Genomic DNA, 20,259 nt, shown 5'->3' with positions numbered 1-20,259 from the left:
TAAAGATCATTTTAAGGCTTGATACCAAAAATGAGAGGAATATAAATCTCAGGTGGACCATACCACAGGAAAACAATAGTGATTGGCTATCCACCATTAAAATTCTCCTAAGGCCCAATGTACTGTTTATTTGACATCCAATCTGTTGATTAGGTCATATAGACCTAGATGAATGGAAAAAACAAAGATTAGCTTGATCCAAAACTTTTATGGCCCCCAAAAAGTTTTTAATGGTCGACATTCATTCAATATTGTTTTCCTATAATGTGGTCTACTTGAGATTGTGATATATCTCATTTTTGGTCTCATAACATAAAATGATCTAGAAACATAGATGGACGGCATGGATGAAACACATAAATCATTGTGGGGCCCACATAGCACCGACCATCAGCCATTGGCTAGTGGCAAGGGAGTAGCCAATCTGTTTTCGCGGACTCGGATTGGATACTGGCAGGTTGAGTAACGAGTCGCTACTGAAGTTAGGTCACCAAGTTGTTTGGGCCCTATCATGATGTATGTTTTATATCCACGCCGTCCATCCATTTGGAAATATAATTTTAAGTAAAGATCCAGAGAATGAGTCAAATCCAAAGCTCCAGTGGACCTACCACAGAAAACAGTGGGGAGAGTGACGTCCACCATTAAAAAATTAAATAGGCCACAAAAGTTTTTGATCAAGCTGATATTTATTTTTTCCCTTCTTTCATGTCTGTGTTAACTTGTGAACAGGTTGGATTTCAAATAAAAATCACGATGAGCCTTAGAAAGGTTTCAACGGTAGGCATCAATCTCGCCACTATTTTTGTGGTGAGGTAAACAACATATTTGGTTCTGCCTCATTCTTTAACTTATGCTCTAAAATTAAATTTCCGAATAGATGGACGGCGTAGATAAAGCACATACATCATAGTGGGCCCACATACATCATAGTGGACCCATGGAACTTGATGACGTCACTTCGGTAGCGAATCTCGCTATTCAATCTGTCAGTAGTTAATCCGCGTCCAAGTAGGATGTGGATTAGTTGTACCTCACACCAGCTATATAGCTGCTGTATTGACGTTAGCAAGTTTTGTGAGTCCCATCATGAGGTATGTGTTATATCTAAACCATCCATCCATTTGGCAAGCTTGTATTAAAGCTTGACATGAAAAATAAGCTGCAAAAAGTAGGGGGGATTGAACGTCTACCATTGAAACCCTTTTTGGGGTCACAGAAGTTTTGGATCAATATGATTTTTTATTTTTTTTTCCTTCTTCATATAGGTATTTGTGACCTTTTGAACATATTGGATGGAAAATAAACTTAAATAGGCCATGAAAGTTTTGAATCAATATGTTTTCACTTCATCTAATTGGGAATGCCCTTATAAACGGTTTGGATAGCATATAAATATAAGGTGGGCCTTATTTGAAGGTTTTGTTGCTACTGGTATTCAATCCTATACAACACAGTGATAATCTTCCCGCTAAAAGGAATTGAGGGCCTTATAATGATATTTTATTTTTTTATTAAGTATTTTAGTTTATTTGAATTAAATATAATGATTTTATTTTCAGTTAATAAAAAATAATTTCTTTACAATGTAAAACATTTTCAAATGTGAGATAGGGGCAAATGTGTCAAATTAACATATTTCAGACATTTAAGATGTTTGTTAATAAACAATTTGTTTCACATACAGTACTTAATTTTTAGACTTCAGTCATAATTAGCAAACAAGTTTTTTTACTTCAGTTTTCGTATTCAAGCTTCAAATTTCAGATTCAGGCTTCAGATTTCACATTCGGTCTTTAGACTTCGGATCTAACAAACAGGGCCTTAGTCATCAATCTGGGTTAAATGAAGGCGCCCACCATTGATTTTTCAGTGGCAGGGAGAGATTTCAGCGTTGAGGATAAGAGATGGAGGCCCAATCATAACACAGGTATTTCATGTGCTGTGTGATGATAAGTATTGATTAGAAATGAGTAATAGAATGTCGAAAAATCACACCCTTTCGATGGGGCAAGGAGTGGGTCGGAGTCACGTTGATGGAACAGCGAGTGCAGTCAAATCCTTCGAGCAGCGGCGTGTAAACACATAGCATTACCTTTACACCTATGCCATCGAGTGCTCACCACACCTTAGGATGTACATGGTATAGTTGTGCGAATCTTCTACTTACGCGTCCCCGCCACCATTGTAGGATCTTGCATTTTGTTGATGATTCAGGTCATAAAATAGCTTTCCTTTCCATTGCCACTCCTGCTAACCAGGTTCATAGGCTTGCCAGATAACTTCACAGGCTTGTTTCAAGTTAACGTCGATGATAAAGTCCTTGCGTGTAAAGATTCCATATCCCCCAAGCTTTCTCCATGCTTTCTAAAATGAGGGTGATTTATAGACAATACAAATGGCATACACATCAGATGGAAGATTCAAAAGAAATTTGTCACAGACCCAAACGGGATACCGCATGGTTAAGACAGTCCAATCGGTGTGATTTTCAGGACATTCCACGTAAATTGGAGCTCATGATTTGGACCTGATTTACAAATAAACAAAGGATTCGAAAGGGCGGAAAAGACGGAAAAGACGGGCATTGTAATCTAGCCCGACAATTCATAAATTAACTCATTTTCTTTTTCATCTCCCTTGTGATCTCTTCTGGCAACAAAGCAACCAGGCGCCTTCATTTACCGTGTTTGGCTAACTCAGAAACAAGTAAGACCCTAAACCCAAGAATGGTGTCTGCATCTAGCATTTGAAGCCTAAAACCTAAAGCATGAATCCTCACCCATACAAATGGTTGGTTGAAACTTAAGTGGGATGGAGCCTCTAGAAGAAACCCAGGCCATAGGATTGTGTGATGGCACTATCATGAAAACTTATGGGGTCGTTGGCCACTTATTGTAGCTGAAACAAAATCAACCACTTTCAGAATTCCGTGGCTATTTATGGTGTCGGATCAGCACAAATTAAAGTATATGTTGCTTTCGGGAGCAACCATTATCAGAATCCAGCTTGAATTTCAGCTACAATTTCCCTAGCAAGTCATTTATGAATTTTAGCTGATGAAGCAGCTACCTTAAAAATCACTTCTGAAATCAAACACTACATCTCTAGAATGTAACCGCTAACAGTCAGACAACATGATGAGAGTTTCGACTGAGAACTTGGGAAAACCGGCAAGCACCTTTATTACCCGCTCAGGTGGTTCACCTCATCGCTGGTATTTCACCATTCACACAAAAACAAAGGATGATGTCTACATCTAATCACCAATGCCTAAATAAACCCAACGAAAATTCCGGCCCCAGCAAGTTCACTGGCTGGTACTAAACTTGGGTGGAGGCTTCAAATGCCTTCTTGTGGCACTGTCATGGACTCAGGATAACCTTTCTTGTCTGGTAGATAGGCTGACAATGGGCTGGGTTCGGGCCAGGCAAAAACAAAATTTTGAAATGGCCCAGCACAAACAATTCAAAATCTGGACCAAAGCCAACCCAAGGAATGGCACTTTGAAAACCCTACTAGTAGAACCTAGGAACTAAAAAAAATAAAAAATAAACTGCCCACATTCCTCGTGGACGTCCTTGTCAGAATTTCTTTTGCTTAGCTGTGCCAAAAAGTGCTGGCTTGGAAAGTGATTCCGGTCCCCAGCAGTTATGAGGACTTTCAATCGATGAGAATATCAATCCTTGGGCAATTTGACTGGTGGAAAGCTACTAATGTGGTCAGGGAACGATGTGGTATCATAGATCACTTTGCGGGTGCGTTGCCTTTCATCACAAATACAAGGAATATGGAATTTGGGTGGGTTATGAGGAGAGTTTTACTTTGTGTAGGACCACTTTGTTCCATGAAATTTACTTGGACCTTGTTGTAGGGACTTTCTTCTGCACAGTCGGTGGTTTGCCTTGTTGACAACCAACACTAATTATAGAGACGTGAACAGTGACAGCGTGAGTAAAGATATTGTAGAGACGTGCACCTGGTGGTGAGGGAATATGAATGAGAAACAGACCATTCATCAGGTAGGGCCCACCATGAACAAGCCCTGGCCCAAAAAACAGGCCAGTTGACACATGCACAGTGAATGTGGACCACTGGTCATTTTTTTTCTCTAGTTGTCCCTCTCATGTAAGAGGCCAATCTGATGAGTGGACTAGCCTTTTTTCTGGGCCAGGGATGTTAACGGTGGGACCATTTGATGTGTGATCCGGTCTTACAAGCATAAGCAACATTGGCACGTGCAGCATTTTAAATAATAAATAGTGTATAGCATAGCGTACACCCCTCTAAAGCATGTGGCGTAAGCTACATAGCATGTTGCATAAGCTACATGCTATTTCTAGATTTATTTTTTTAATCCAGGTCGCACTTGCTTGCACCAATTTCATGATATTCTGCAGCAAATTAGATTGATTAATAGTAAATTTTAACAAAATTTCATGATATTTAATGCAACCAAACACAACCTGAAGTAATTGGAAAGGGCAATGATTAAGTATAACAGTAAAGAAAGCAATGAAACTGATTTAATATTGTTACTTATATTATTTTACTAAAAGCATTGAAAAGACTAACTAATTTTTATTAAAAATAGGAAAATGTAACAAATCATTTTAATGAAAAATAACTTGTAATGTGAGCTACATAGCATGTAGCATACTCTATGTAGAGTTTAGCATATGCAAATTATCTACACGTGACTTAAGCAATTTTCATGAGCTACAGCTATGCTACGCCACGTAGCATGGCTATTTAAAACATTGGGCGTGTGTTGTGAGGTACACCCTGAATGTCGAAGGGGTCCCCATTGCTCCTAATTATAGCAAATGTCAAGACTAAGCAAAGGTATAAAGCCAACTATCACTTTGAGAAAAAGGCGGCTTTGTAGCCCAAAAGAGAAAACAAAGACTGCAAGTTGGAGCAACCTCCCAAAGCTATCAAAAAGTGTGCCACTTGATGGAAGAAGAACAAATCTTTAGTGTGGAAAAGAAGAGAGAAGAAGAAGAAGAGACCAGCTAACCTCCATTTCTCTTTCAAATCCTTTTTCTCATACAAGACCCATGTTACAAAAATTGACAGAACTAGCGCAACAATTGTGATGAGAAGTGTAATTGTAGTCTTCTGCGAGGGAATCATATGTACACAAGGGTGCTATCCTGGTGAAGAAGAGATCTACTCCACATGCAGTGAACAGGCTGGTCAACCCCAGCTTGGCAGGAATTATGCCTCGCAAACCTTCCACTTGAATTGAGAGTGTCATGTAGGACCACACACATCATAACTAGATCACAATGAAGCAGTAAAACCAGTGATCAGCTAATCCCTCAAAAATAAAGGTCTAGGAATCGATTAGAAGCATAAAATAAAGCAAAACAAGTATTCCACAGAAGAATCTGCTAGCATTGCATATCAGCTGTTGCTCTCGTTGTGTGTCATTCAGAACATATAAGGAGAAGGACAACTCAATTGAAAGCAGATACTTGCACATTGGTTTTCAAATTGGTTAATTGCCGTTTGGTGTGTAACAGAACAGGGTGTAAATATCATCAAACAAGATAATCAGAGGCACCAGAGATCCTTACGCTTCAAAACAACCATCTACAACATTGTACAATCAATGACATGCGAAAAGGAAGTTTATAACAAGTTCCGGTAACTGAGAAAAAGACACCCTGCCTTTTCTTCAGGGAGAAATCTGGGTTGAACTGTGAGTAGTCTCTTACTAAATGATAAGCACGTCATGGAATCAAGGGGTAGTGCTTTTATCCTCAAGAAATTTACAATATTCACTGATACTCATGAAATACCCATTTTCCAGAAATATAACTAACCTGGCAATATATTCAGGACAGGACAATCTTATTTCTAAAAAAGAAAAGAAAGGAAAAGAAATCTGCACGTCTGCAAAATGATTAGTTCCACCACATTGGGCTGGGCCACACGTGCTACAGTGGCAATTACAATGGGAAGCGAGGCTGTAAGCCAGAGAGCATCCAGAAAGATTGCCTAAGTTCTCCCAAACAGGGGGTATGATTGGTGACTTTCTCAAACTATGCATGGGCGACTATCACATATTGAGAACAGTGGCATACTTATCTCTACAAACCAATGTCCTGAAGTTTGCAGTTTAAATGGGCCAGTTTCAAGAACTTATAATAACTTAAAAAAGATAGTGTTTATGTAAAGACTAGTAAAAAATTTCTTCCTTGCTGAGCATGAAAAATTGCAAAAGACATTTCTGGAGCAGAATGGCTCAAACCAGCTAAAGTTTTTATTGTTTTCTTGAACTAGGCTTGCTGTGACTTGCATACCCGACATGTTAGAAAGCTTGCATGGGAAACCACCATATCCATGCCTGACACTAGTACACGTCTAAATCTGGGCACACACTTTACTGCAAGATCAGGGTTACTGAAATTTGCAAAGTAGGAGAGTGATGCTTACAAGTTAAATAAAAATGACATGATGAAATAGCGCTTCACCATGCTCACTTAAGCAGACAAATCATAAGACGCTGATAAAATATGATGAGGGAAAGACAGAGATGACCTGAGGGATAATAGGCAAGGAATCTGTACTCCGTATAATCCCCACTTCTCTCTCTCTGATTGAGTGGGATTGACTGTCCGACAAGGATCTAGATAGTGCTTACCAAATGCTAGCACCTGTAAAATGATTCCTTCCATCCCATTAGTTGATGCATTCACAAACACCAACAAATAGAAGCAATAAGGAATTTCTGTTCAAAAACTAAATTTAACTACCGTAGAGTAGCTAAATAGTAAATACAAATATCATTCTTGAATCTGAATATGGGTTCAAACTTTAGGCTTTGTTTGGGTATTTGAGCTAATGGCAGTGGACAGATGCCTTCCCTCAAACCTTAAGGCCCTGTTGGGTTAAGAGTGCAAACTAGGGGAAAGCAAAGCAAAGCAAAGATCTAACATAAGTGGGAGGTAAACCAACATCAGCACTAGGGGAAGCAAACCATTTGCACCTATTTGTTTTGCTAAAGAACCACGTGAATCGGAGCTTCCATTGCAAAAGACATTTCTGGTGCAGAATGGCTCAAACCAGCTAAAGTTTTTATTGTTTCTTGAACTAGGCCTGCTGTGACTTGCATACCCGACATGTTAGAAAGCTTGCATGGAAAACCACCATATCCATGCCTGACACTAGTACACGTCTAAATCTGGGCACACACTTTACTACAAGATCAGGGTTACTGAAATTTGCAAAGTTGGAGAGTGATGCTTATGAGTTAAATAAAAATGACATGATGAAATAGCACTTCACCATGCTCACTTAAGCAGACAAATCATAAGACGCTGATAAAATATGATGAGGGCAAGACAGAAATGACCTGAGGGATAATAGGCAAGGAATCTGTGCTCCGTATAATCCCCTCTTCTCTCTCTCTGATTGAGTGGGATTGACTGTCCGACAAGGATCTAGATAGTGCTTACCAAATGCTAGCACCTGTAAAATGATTCCTTCCATTCCATTAGTTGATGCATACACAAACACCAACAAATAGAAGCAATAAGGAAGTTCTGTTCAAAAACTAAATTTAACGACCATAGAGGAGCTAAATAGTAAATAAAAATATCATTCTTGAATCTGAATATGGGTTCAAACTTTAGGCTTTGTTTGGGTATTTGAGCTAATGGCAGTGGACAGATGCCTTCCCTCAAACCTTAAGGCCCTGTTGGGTTAAGAGTGCAAACTAGGGGTAGAGAATCGGACCCCCCCCCCCCCCCCCCAACATGTCAGATTTGGGGATTTTAGGAATTGGGGGATTGGAAATTTAGAATTTGAGGATTTGGGATTTTTGATACTCCATACTCGAATGTGGAGCTAGATAGCTAATTTGGGTCCATCCAGCATTTTTTTTTTTTCAAATTTGATGTTAGAGAAGGGTTGCTGAAAGTGGGACCCAACCAATGAGCAGCCCATAGCCGATTTGGGTCCATCCAACTCTCATCTCACTTTGCACAATGCATTTAACATTTCAAAAGTTCATGAATTTGCTTGTGACTTAAATGAATTCATGTCGATTCGTTACTATGGATTAAATGGGCTTGTCATGGGTTATTTTGGCTAGTTGCCTATTCAAAATTACAGTTTTCCTTGGCTTGGGCCTATCCCATTTACAACCTATTTGTCCACGAATCATGTTGCTTCTGAAACCGCAATAAGACTGGTGCCAAGTTGTGTTTTAATTTTGCATCAACAGTGGCAGGTTAGTCCCACTTAACAAAAATAATCCTTCGCTAGATCCTAGTTATAGTGTTTTATTTATTTGCTCAATTCAAGAATGTTTTATTATTGTCTTTGAGACCATAGACTTTTATAGTTGACACACAAGGGGAGAATTGTGAGGACCATGAGGCATGGAAAAACCAGGTGGTTGGTCCATATAGACCTCCTCATCAAGATCATGTAAGAAGGCATTCTTCACATCCAGTTGGAATAAGGGCCATGATAGATTCACTACTACAGAGATAAGCACACAAACGAAGATAAGCTTGGCTAACGGAGAGAACGCCTCAAAGTACTCCACACCACATGTCTGAGTAAAGCCTTTGCAATAAGACGTGCCTTATACCGTTCAACATAACCATCGGGGCGAAATTTGGTGGTGTATACCCATCAGCATCTAACAAATCTTTTGCCCTCAGGTAAGGGAACCCGCTCCCAAGTTTTGTTCTTTTCAAGCATTTGCATCTCTTCCATCATATCCATAGTCCAGTCAAGGCTATACAAGGCGTCCTTGAGAATACGCAGGAAGGTAAAGGAAGATATGGAAGTTGCAAAAGACTAGAGGAAAGGTGAAAGATGATGGTAGGAAACAATATTACTAATGTGATGCTTAGTGCATGAGCGAGAAGGCTTACGAAAGCAATCAGAAGTTGGTCGTCATGAAGTTGAGATGAAGGGATTATACCTGAACCACCAGTTGGAGCAGACGAAGTGGTAGGTTGATGATCCGTAGAAGGTTTAGCTCATCGATGAAACACAAGTATAGGCTTTGGAGCAAGCAAGGGAAGAACTGCATCATCATCGAGAGATACAATGGGAGAGAAGTGGAGTTTGAATTAGAGTGTAAAAGCTCCCCCTGACTAGGAGGCGGATGATGCATAGATCTCCCTTCAGCAGAAAAGTATGGAATTTCTTCAAAAAATTTAACATCAACGGACACAAACCTCTTACAGGTCAAAGGATCATAGCACTTATACCCTTTCTGAGATTTGGAATAGCCTAAGAAAACACACTTTATGGCCCGGAGACTTAACTTGTCATTACTCTCATCCAGGAGTTGAACAAAACATGTGCACCCAAATACTTCAGGGGGTAGGGGAAAAGGTTTCCCATAGGTACAAAAGTTCAAATGAAAACTTGCAAGATAGTACTCAAGACAAAATACAATTAATCAAGAAGACAACAGTAAGTAAAGCATCATCCCATAACCGTTTTAAAAGATTCACATCGAGAAGGAGAGCCTAAGTGACTTCAAGGAGATGACGATTCTTCCGCTCCACTACCCCATTTTGTTGAGGGGTTCAAAAATATGATGTGCGGGATAAGATACTATGCTCCTGTAAGAATGACAAAAAAGCATTCAACATATATTCACCCCCATTATCAGAATGCAAACTTTGATGGGGCATTGAAATTGGTTAGTCACTTCATTGTAAAAAAAGTTTAAACATATCAAAAACTTCATTCTTGGATTTTAGAAGATAAACCCAAGTTATCCTAATGCAATCATCAATAAACATAACAAAGTATTGATATCCAAAAAGAGAGGTGACAGGAGTTGTCACGCCCGGCAATTTGAATACAGAGTGTGCACCCTCATACCCGAGTTACAGTCCATGACCCCAACACCAAGTGTACATAATTCCACTCATCATACAGTTGTTAGGGGGCGTACTTTAATGCATTCTAAGTTTCATCACATTAACATCCACATAATGACATGTTCATTCCACACCAATCCCATCACATTCACAATCACATAATGAGATTCCGAAACTAAACTATGTCCACCCATTTGGGTCTTTATTCAACTAGAATATCTAATATCGTTCAACAAAATCACAGTTACAAACAATTTCAAATTGAACCTAGACGTCAATAATTATAAAGAATGGAAACTAATTCTTCAATCAATCAGTTGTATAATCGGCACTTGATTAGGGTTTCCTGCCTCTGTACAGTTGTCAATCCACAACATTAGCTGGCCAGGCTAGTGAGTGAACCCAGCATGGTTCATACACAATACAATATAGGATAGGTCAAAGCAACAATCAAATATATCTATGCGAGCATGAGTATGTATGCAAAGATGTCATGATATGCATGTCAAGTGGGATGATCGTCCACTTGCTTGGGTTGGATATCCGTTAACCCGCATCTGCACTTAGTAAGCTTCTACCGTAGGTAGGCATAGGCAAGGCCCGCATCTACTCCATGAGTAGGCTTCCACTAACATGGGCATCTGGTAACAAATCTATCAGGTAAACCATCCAAAGAGATCCCCCAAGAACACAGGTGTATATGCAGTCATACCAACAAGTCAAATATGTTGAATAGTCGTACACTTTGGAATCTAGAATACGAATCCTTATTAAGATGATTTAACATATTACGAATTCAATTAAGATATTATATTCCATCAAGTGGGGTCCACCTTTGATCAACCCAAGATGTCCCACTAGACTTATTGATCCATTACTCAAATTGAAAATCAACAAGAGACTGTCGATCAATGCAGTCAATCGATCGAGCCAGCTCGAGGACGCTCGATCGATCTTCCGATCAATCAACTATAGATCGATGAAATTTAGAGTTTAACATCTCAAGTGTTCTGGAAAAATTTGGTCACCTTCAATCTATCAAACCTACCCATCGATCGATCAAAATAGGTCAGATTTATCTCAGTTCACTTGCTACACATATTTTGCTATTCGCGATCAGTACCCTCGTTCGATCGATATCGCACGAGGTGACCTTCAATTAATCGAACCAGGACTTTGATCAATCGAACCAATGTTATGATTTTTCAACTTGGTTGCTAGACAAAAATTGACCCGTTTGATCAATTGAACACTGACTTTGATGGATTGACCGAAGTCGGCTAGGTTCTGGTACACAATCCGATTTCCAAAAATTTTAGGTTTTTCTTCTATCTCCTAGGCTTTTATGGATTCAATCAATCAAAGGTTAGGTCCAAACCATCCAATGATTATTTTCCTCTCAAAGTTTGGGAAAACCAAAGGATCACCCGGATCCAAATTATCGGGTTCTTCAATCGTTAGTTAAATTCGTTTTATAGCATCATCTATCATCATCCATACCATCCGTAGATTGTTGTGGGAAATCCACCAGTCATATCACTCTAAGATTCAAGGCCCTGACATGATTCGGCCTTAAGATCCTTTGATTCGAGTTGTTCTGAACTGATACGGCTGGATTTTCTCAAAGCCGATCTCCTACAATACGAGATCTCGTGCAAAGCCATTTTCTTATCTTCAAAACCTCACTATAGATCAAAACAATGGATGTAGGGTTGATTCACCTCGTTCATTGTTTAGATCTAGGGTTTTTAGATGAAAATTCCGAAAATAAAAAGGAAAATGATGGAAACCCTACCAGTAGAAGCTTCTCCTCCACAGGCCTTCTCTTTCTCTTCCATTTGCTCTTGGGTTTAGGATTTCTACAGAATTTTCCTGCAGTTTCCCCCTTTAAATAGAGAAAGAGCCCTAGATCTAGAAGATTCCTTTCGGTTTTGTAATTTTTTGCAGAAAGTTAATTACTGCAATGTTAGGAATCGATCCACAGACCTATGCTTCCAGCAAGAGTACCTCTACCAATTAGGCTAAGTGCTTGGTTTTGTTAATAGCCATAAAATTAAATTAATAATTTTAATTAGTCTGGTTCCCATATGGTTTGAAAATTCAGGGTTGTTACAGCAGTAGGTCCCCAAACATCCGAGTGAACCAATTCGAAAGGGATGGGTTTCCTCTCAGATACACTAAGAGGAAACATGGCCCGATAATGCTTAGAGAACTCACAAGTTTCACATGCTAAAGATTTTGATACAGATATGGAGGGGAACAAAAGTTTAAGCCTAGACAATGATGGATGCCCTAAACGACAATGCCATCGGGACACAGACTCCTTATCCAAGGACAAAGCATTGGAAGCTATAGCAAGTGCATCATCAAGGAAATAAATTCATCCACGTTCATGGCCCCCACCAATCGTCCGCTTTGTCTAGAGGTCCTGAAACACACAATAAACAGGCGTTGTTTTAGTAATTAATCTAGATTCCTAACCAAAGGTATTTAATGCTTATTTAACTGCTTTTGAGAATTACAATTGCGCAAAAGCACTTGTTTAACAAACACCAACTAGGCATTAAATATCTTTAGGCCATTGAAGTTGATAATCTTTGAGAATCCTCTAATGTGTGGTCCTGATCATTTGAAAAGGAGCATGTGGCATTAGCCAAGAAACAGGCATTCAATCACTATTTGTGCAGGTTCTGACCGATGAACATATTCTACTACTAATAATTTACTGATTAATGGGAACCTATTCTCGTACCTTAAGCCATTCTGGAAATAAAGAAGAGTAACATGAGCCATTCAAAGAGGTTATGCTCCACCTTGGTGACTGATACACCTTCATTCTCCGCAGGTAGTTCCAATACTGTCATATATATAATCACTGCTAGCCCGTTCTCTCTACTCCACGCAAGCTCGCCCTGTCGTATCAACAACAGTGATAAATCCATGAGACATGTCTGTTAGGACATAACAGTTTATGAAAACCTCTCCTTTTGACAATCTATCTCAACGATTTCGTTGAGGATCTCCTTGCTCAAGTCACTATCAAGCTTCACCTCAAGATGAATTTTAGTTCATGTTACACCATTCCAAAGGGACCAAAGTCCAAGTTTGAAGGCTTTGAAGACCCACCCAAAGATTCACCTACTTATAATAACCTACTTACAATAACCATCATCATGAATCATTATTATGAACAAGGTATTCCGTATCGGTAACAGTGGCCATAATGGTCACCATTGTTAATGATGCAGGACATGGAAAATTAAATATGATATGCAAGATTTCAGGCTTAGATCCTACCAATTCAGAAACAATCACACAAATTCCATGTCCCACATGAAAATCCAAACATTCAATTAAAAAGGGGAATCTATGTGGGTCCAAGCCGACATAGCCTAGGACTGGACCAATAAAAATTATAAACCAAACGATGTCAAAGGAAAATAAAATCAACTACTCATGCATAAAAATCAGTCCCTAATCCAAAGGATTCACTAATTTCAATTCAAGGAACCCTAAGGTGATAAAAAGGGGCAAATCAATTACGGATCATGTAATCTAAGGTTAGGATTCATGAAAAACGGCTATGAGAGGATAAAAGAAGATAAAAACCTGAGCCAAAAGATGATCCCGCGTGTGGACAGCAACAATGGCCCAGATGGACGTACGTGTGATCCCGGCCGCTCGTGTGTGAGGCCCACTATTCAGAAAAAGGCCACCTTGGCCCTGGTTGGCCAGGGATAGACTCCAAAACCCCCAAGTCTCAGCTCGATCCGATGTACGGTTTGTGCGTGATGCTCCGCCGAAGTTTCAGCTCGCCTGCGGGCCGAAATCTGGAAACCTGCTGTAATGAAGAAATTTGATGTAACAAAAGGACAAATTCGAAGTACGGATGGTGGGGGAAGATGGAAAAAAAGATGATGGAAGATGGGGGTGAATTGGGATCGATGTAGCTTCACAACACAGTAGTTAGCCCTTCGAAAAGGGAGGGCTTCGCACCCACTTTTAAATTCTTCCACAACTCACGAAGAGAGCAGAAAAATAAAGCAGGAATTTTTTATTAACTTCAATGAATGAAAAGAACTACAAGAGGTGCCTAGTTATAGGGAGAACCCTATACCCAAAAACTCGCACCATGTGCGACACCTATTACTTGGCGATGAAGTAAACTAAAATAAAAACCAAACAAGGAAATCTAAGGCGTTCACGATGTTCTAAATAATAACAATAAGCAAAACCTAAAATATAAAACCAATCCAACGAGTGGGCCATGATCATAAGATCCGATGGTGGGCTTTTCTTGACTATCGGGCCACTTTTCTGAACCAAAACTTGACTTCTAGCTAGGAGGCCCTCCCTGGACGTCGTCATCGAGCCAGATCGATGGTGGGGTCCTCCTTCTACGTACGTACGTGCGTAGGGGGGGCGGCGTGAGTGCGCGTGATGTCCCCATCAGTTAATAATATAGGTATCGGTCATAACGGCTGATGCGGGGGCGTAACGACCATTACAACTCCCATAACGGTTGAACTTTTTCCTGAAAATTTTTGAAAAAATATTTAGAATTTCAAAATAATGTAAATATTCCAAATATGTATTCATTTTTTGTTTTGAATATGTTTCTGATAGCGTAATGGTCCACTCTTTGGTGAGATTGTTATATCTGGTTGTTTGGTGAATTTATGAACATGGTCATGTGTCTCTAATATGTACACATCACAACCAAGCATTAGAACTAGAAATTGAGAAAAAGAAAAGTCACGAAGACCACCTTTTTCGATTTTTTTAAATGGCCCCTAGAGCTTCTATTCACCCAAATTGCTTCAATCTACGGTTTTAATCTTAAAAACTATAGTAAGAATGGTCGAAATTTGTTGTAGAATAATCTAGGAAAGTTTTTAGGATGAGAAAAGTGGAAAAATGAGGAGAAACTTTGATTTAAATTGAAAGGAAAAAAAAAAAGTGGCTGTTTTTTTACCATTACGGGGTAACAGTCTTTATGCCCCATAATGGCCCCCGTAATGGTCGATAAGGTCCTATAATGGCTGATACAGTTCCAAAAAATTAACTGCCTCGTTTCATCCCCGTATCATGTAACGGTCATGACGGTTACCTATACGTATCGGCCTTTACGCCGTTTCGTAACAGATACGGAACACCTTGATTACTAATCATGGTCCCGTCCCAGCTATTTGGGTTGGATTCACAAAGTTACACCTCTTGGAAGCCACTAATATGGGTACCTATGTTTCACCACAAGCTGAGAAGAAACCTGGCCCTGACAAGTAGTATAATCTGGTTACTAGGTAAAACAAGTCCACTTGTTCCTTTGCTTTCTTCTTTGCTTCCTCATCTCGGTTGAGGCAAAGATAATGGAAGAAACATTTTACCACTTCATACCAATCTCTTGCTATGTAATGCTTTTGCAACTCCCACCATCTAAGACTATCCCACATAGCAAACTGTAACTTCAACTTCTAGGCTTGAAATTTTGACCACCCACTCAAGCTTTTCAGCATCTCTTTGCTACATACATGAAAGCAAAATTTCTTTATCGCTAGTGGGAGGAACCCAAAAATCTACCTCCGCATCATTGGGAAGAAAAACATGCATCCAGGCCAAGGTTTATAACGTAATTCAATAATGCATCCCAGGAACAAAACTGCAAAAAAAAAAAAATACACGGTACAAAGATTCAAAAATAGAACTAAGTATATCTAAACAAGATTATGAAACACAATCAAAGTATAGTTTCAAAGAGAACCCATGAAATAGAAAATGCGATAAATCAAAGTGGTGATAACCAAATTATAACTAAAGTCGCTGCCGTCCTCATTTGTGGGCTTACCGTTATGTGTCGGAAAACCTCCTAATTCTTCTTGGGACAAAGTCATTTGCAGATTTCAGTCGTACCTGTTGAGATGGAAGAGCCAATATCTATCATTAGGTGGTCGTCTCACGTTAATCAAAGCCGCTCTATCAAACTTGCCAATCTACTTCATGTCTCTCCTGAAGTGTCTGACTCCAGATAGGAAGTCGATCGATAAAGAGAGACAGGATTTTCTATGGCAAGGAAAGGAAATAGGTAAGAAATTTCATCTCCTAAAGTGGTTGGAGGTCTGTCTCCAAATGTCGGATGGGGGAGCTGGGGTAAAAGATCTTAAAGACATGAACAAAGCCCTCCTTGGGAAGTGGATTTGGAGGCTTAGGGCAGAAGAAGGTCGACTCTGGTGTTCCATCATCAGGGGTAAATACAGCAGATCTTCCAGTAGCTGGTGGGTTAAAGATTTACCGTCTCACAAAGTTACTCATATTTGGCAAGAAATTATGAAAATGAAAAGGGAAGTTCTCCCTAATATTGGTTTTGTGCTCGGCAATGGTGCTAAAATCAGGTTTTGGGACGACATCTGGATAGGTGATCAAATGCTTAAACTTAGATTCCCTATTTCCTATCGTATCGCCGTGTCCAAAAACTCATATGTTGCTGATCATTTCTCTGAAGCTGGTGGAAAAATCGTCTGGAATATGACATGTAGAAGAAGTCTCGAAGATTGGGAGGTCTCGGATTTCATGGGTCTCCTAGAATGCCTCTATTCTATATCCCCCTCTCTCTCATCAGAAGATGAAATTTTCTGGAAACCGGACAAGTCGTCCCTCTTCTCAGTCCGGTCCCTCTACAACCAAATGCACGAGCAGGAACCTAATCCGAAGAATAATTTATCTTTTCTATGGAAATACGCTGCCCCCCCAACAATTCTTGCGTTTGGATGGCCGGCAGGGAAAAAGAAAATCCTGACTATAGACAATCTGAGGAAGAAAGGAATGGTCCTCCCCAACATTTGCTTATGTTGTATGCGATCAGAAGAGTCAGTCGATCATCTGCTGCTGCATTGTCGGTTCGTCCAATTCATCTGGGCAGAGATAAAGAACTGCTTCAACTTATATTGGTGCTTTCCGGGTGAGGTGAATCATTTCCTTCAAGCGTGGCACGGGGTGTACTTTGGAAAAGCGAAGACTACCATTTGGAGGATGTCTATCCTCGCTGTCTGGTGGTTGGTTTGGGGAGAAAGAAACAGTAGATGCTTCAGAAATTACTCCAATACGGCTGGGACAGTGGCGACGACGGCCAAGTGTCTTATCATCGAATGGGCATTGAATGTTAAGGATCTTTCGGGTCATGATTTTTTCTTTTTAGGCGTGTAACTGTAGTCTGCTTTCTCAGCAGCCTCTCCCCTTGTTCTTTTCCCCTTTTTTAATGAAATCCCTTCATCTTTCCAAAAAAAAAAAAAACAGGAAAAGCGCTCAATTCCAGCATGGAGTTATTGATAATGACTAGGCTTCTATGAATGTGTTCTACAGAAACTAAGTCTTCATGCAGAAACAAACCAACCAGCTCTTTGCCTTAGAAAGATGAGAATTTGATATTCAACATAAAAGTTCAGAAGCTAAGGAAGCTGTAGCAGATGTGACAATAATTACATTTTCCAAGGACAATATCAATCTTATCAAAACGACATAGTTGTCCCCAAGGACATGTCTCCAAACTGCTTTAGAAAAAACGATGAAACTTTTCAACAACATCTATTAACCTAACATAAGAATCATTGGTGAAAGATATCATTTAATAGTGGAAAACTGGAGGTGTTATAATGGACAAATGAACTTACAAATGTCACCACTGCAAAGACCAAAAGAAACAATAACATTTTCTTCGATAGAGACTACCACACCCTTTCTCTGTCTTTTGAGTATGAAACATAGCATGCTTGACTTTTCCTATGTACTGTCGGTGCCTGTTAGAAAAAAATCAAGGCATTAAAGGTAAGACAATAATTTACAAAAAGGAAAAAGAAAAGATGCCAAAATTCACCCGTTCTAACAAGTATAGAATCTGCTCAGTCTTAATAATGAACAAATGAGGGTTCTTCTTCTTCTTCCTATCCATAACATCGTGGGTGTTTCAAAAGAGTGGGGAATTCAAATTTCTTCTTCTTCACAATACTTATATTAAGCCATATTCATTTGTAAGCAAGTGTGCAAAACCTATAGCCCTAACGCCTGGGCATTTCAAAAGAGTGAGGAGCTGGTGATGGGAAATACAAATTTCTTAAAATACTTACATTTGAGCCATCTTTCTAGCCATAACCAATGTTTTCCAGGCATATATTCATGTGTAACGAATGGTAAGTGCAAATTTCTTTCTAGAAGCCATGGGTGAACCACATTCACATAAATAGAATTCTATAGATTTTCCGTACACGCGTTCGGTGAAACCAAATAACATGATATTCCATGATCAATCAATCTAGTTTGGTGGAAATTTTCCTGATATTTGATGCAGCCAAACGCACCCATAATAGAAAGAATTGACAAAACCAAAGTGAATCATTTTCAGTATATCACGAGTTAGCTTTTTTCAGTCAAAATTCAAATAATCTCAAGCACCACTTCCATGAACCAAAATTCAAAAAGATACTATTAACTTCCTAAGGTAACATTTGGATACGCTATCTAATTTGAATTTTCATTGCCAAATTCTAATTACCTCCTGAGCATTTAGGATGATGGACCAAGCTTCAAATTGAAATTGCATGATAGGGTCTAAGCCCTGTCAAGCCCACGTAAAAGAGGGGAAGGGTGTCCTCTTTGTGTAAAAGAGGATTGAAGGTAAAAATCATCCGCATTTCATTATTTCCCATGCGAACTACATGAAGAGAGTTACAGAATCTTACCTAGATTGCAAGATAAACAAACCGAATCTCCTAATTAAACACAAATACTAACAACAAACCAAATCTCCTAATTAAACACAAATACTAACACCTGAAAGAAAATCTCCGACTTAGGGGTCATTTGGATGGTGCTAAATGGTTTGCGTTGTAATGATTTACTAGTAAATCACTTAAAAGGCTGTAAATGATTTACAGCCTGTCTGTTTGGCCTGAAGTTGTGTTTGGATAGCCTGTAAATGGTAAATGAAATCTGCATTATAGGCTTTCATTCAAAAAAAAAAAAAAAAGAGCCCGTTGCCATCTCCTCATTTTCTAGTAAATGAAAACTCACCTTTTTGTTGGTAAATGAGAAGGGGGCTTCACTAGTAAATCATTTACTAGCAAATTAGAGCATCCAAACACAAGTTTTAAATGATTTGCTAGTAAATCATTTATTACTTACTCCATTTTCCACTATCCAAACGACCCCTTAATCACAAATACTATATAGCTAGCAAATATCCAATTTTAGAGTAAAAATAGCAACTACTAGCAGTAGGATTTGCGTGAATGGGTTGGGCACGTGACATTGCAACACTTCCAAACAGTAATTGAAACGACTCAAACTGCAATTTGAGGGCTAATCACTCGCTATGAAAACAAAGGTACGTAAATACAACCTACTAATTTCCTCTCCATTGAATTAACCATTGCAATTCAATTCGATAGTGCATCCAAATGCAGCCTAAACAAACAAAAACACAGTCGAAGATCACCGGCATTGGTATTTTCTTCTCTCTCTCTCTCTCTCTCTCTCTCTCTCTCTCTCTCTCTCTCTTTTATGTTCAGAGAAACAAGAGTCAAGACCTAGTTCTCTCTTTTATGTTCAGAGAAACAAGAGTCAAGACCGAGTTTTACTGAGATAGAATAGAACCAAGACCCTAATCCAATCCAGAAGAAAAAATAAAAACAAAATGGGAATCCGAGCGAAAGAAGGAGAGAGGAAGGCGAACCAGTCCATGAGACCTACTTCATCTTCATACAGACCGATGCTAGGGTTTTGAGGAGAAGGAGAGAAAGAGTTGGAATGACGTGAAAACCCCAATCGCCATGTCCACTCTGTAACAGATCGGAGTGCAGTCCTGGTTCGATCATGTAGGTTGAGCTTAACCCAAAAAGCGATGTGTGGGGTCCACCTTGATCTGGGCATGAAATCCAATCCGTCTATCATGTGCGCCCCCTCGTGTCTCTGTAAAATCTAATTATAAAGCCGATCCAAAAGTCAGGTGGGCCACGTCATGTAAAAGTAAGCCTGAAGCCTCTTAACATCACTTGGTGTGGCCCATATGAGTTTTGTAACAGCCTGATTTTTGTAGGCGTTTGTTTCTTATGGTTGGGAGAAACTTCTGAATGGATTAGATTATATATAAAAAAATACAGTGGGCATCACACACTTGGGAAGGTTTTTAATGGTGAGCATGTACAGCCCAACTGTTCCCTGTGGTGTGGACCGCTTGAGTTTTGGATCGGTCTGTATTTTGGGCATCAAGGACAACCTGTGGAGGTCCACATGATAGATGGATTGATTTCATTCACACTACACAGTGGGCCCACGCATGTAGGTCAGGCTTAACCCACGCACAAAGCGTAGTAGTCGATCCGGCTTCCAATGAGAGGGGTTTTAGTTC

The 20,259-nt window shown here is 39.5% G+C and overlaps 2 long non-coding RNA genes across 4 annotated transcripts; both read right to left on the bottom strand.

Annotated features, from left to right (window-relative positions):
* Positions 1-4,915: 4,915 nt before the first annotated feature.
* On the bottom strand, positions 4,916-6,986 carry LOC131257513 (uncharacterized). Its single transcript, XR_009177473.1, has 2 exons — positions 6,550-6,986; positions 4,916-5,281 (listed from the first exon to the last, which is right to left on the bottom strand). It is a non-coding gene; the product is annotated as an uncharacterized LOC131257513 (long non-coding RNA).
* A 197-nt stretch (positions 6,987-7,183) lies between these two features.
* Positions 7,184-19,805, bottom strand: LOC131257498 (uncharacterized). 3 transcript variants are annotated; one of them, XR_009177466.1, is made up of 4 exons: positions 19,585-19,805; positions 17,528-17,653; positions 8,948-9,599; positions 7,184-7,479 (listed from the first exon to the last, which is right to left on the bottom strand). It is a non-coding gene; the product is annotated as an uncharacterized LOC131257498 (long non-coding RNA). The 3 variants fall into 3 exon arrangements; XR_009177471.1 differs by lacking the exon at positions 7,184-7,479 and having other exon boundaries at positions 8,373-9,052; positions 9,207-9,599; positions 19,585-19,795; XR_009177464.1 differs by lacking the exon at positions 7,184-7,479 and having other exon boundaries at positions 8,372-9,599; positions 19,585-19,735.
* Positions 19,806-20,259: the final 454 nt, after the last annotated feature.

This window comes from Magnolia sinica, chromosome 1, assembly GCF_029962835.1.
Source record: "Magnolia sinica isolate HGM2019 chromosome 1, MsV1, whole genome shotgun sequence".
In the NCBI taxonomy this organism is placed as follows: Eukaryota; Viridiplantae; Streptophyta; class Magnoliopsida; order Magnoliales; family Magnoliaceae; genus Magnolia; species Magnolia sinica.
The sequence above is the reverse complement of the archived record's forward strand: the minus strand, read 5'-3'. Positions and strand labels throughout refer to the sequence as shown.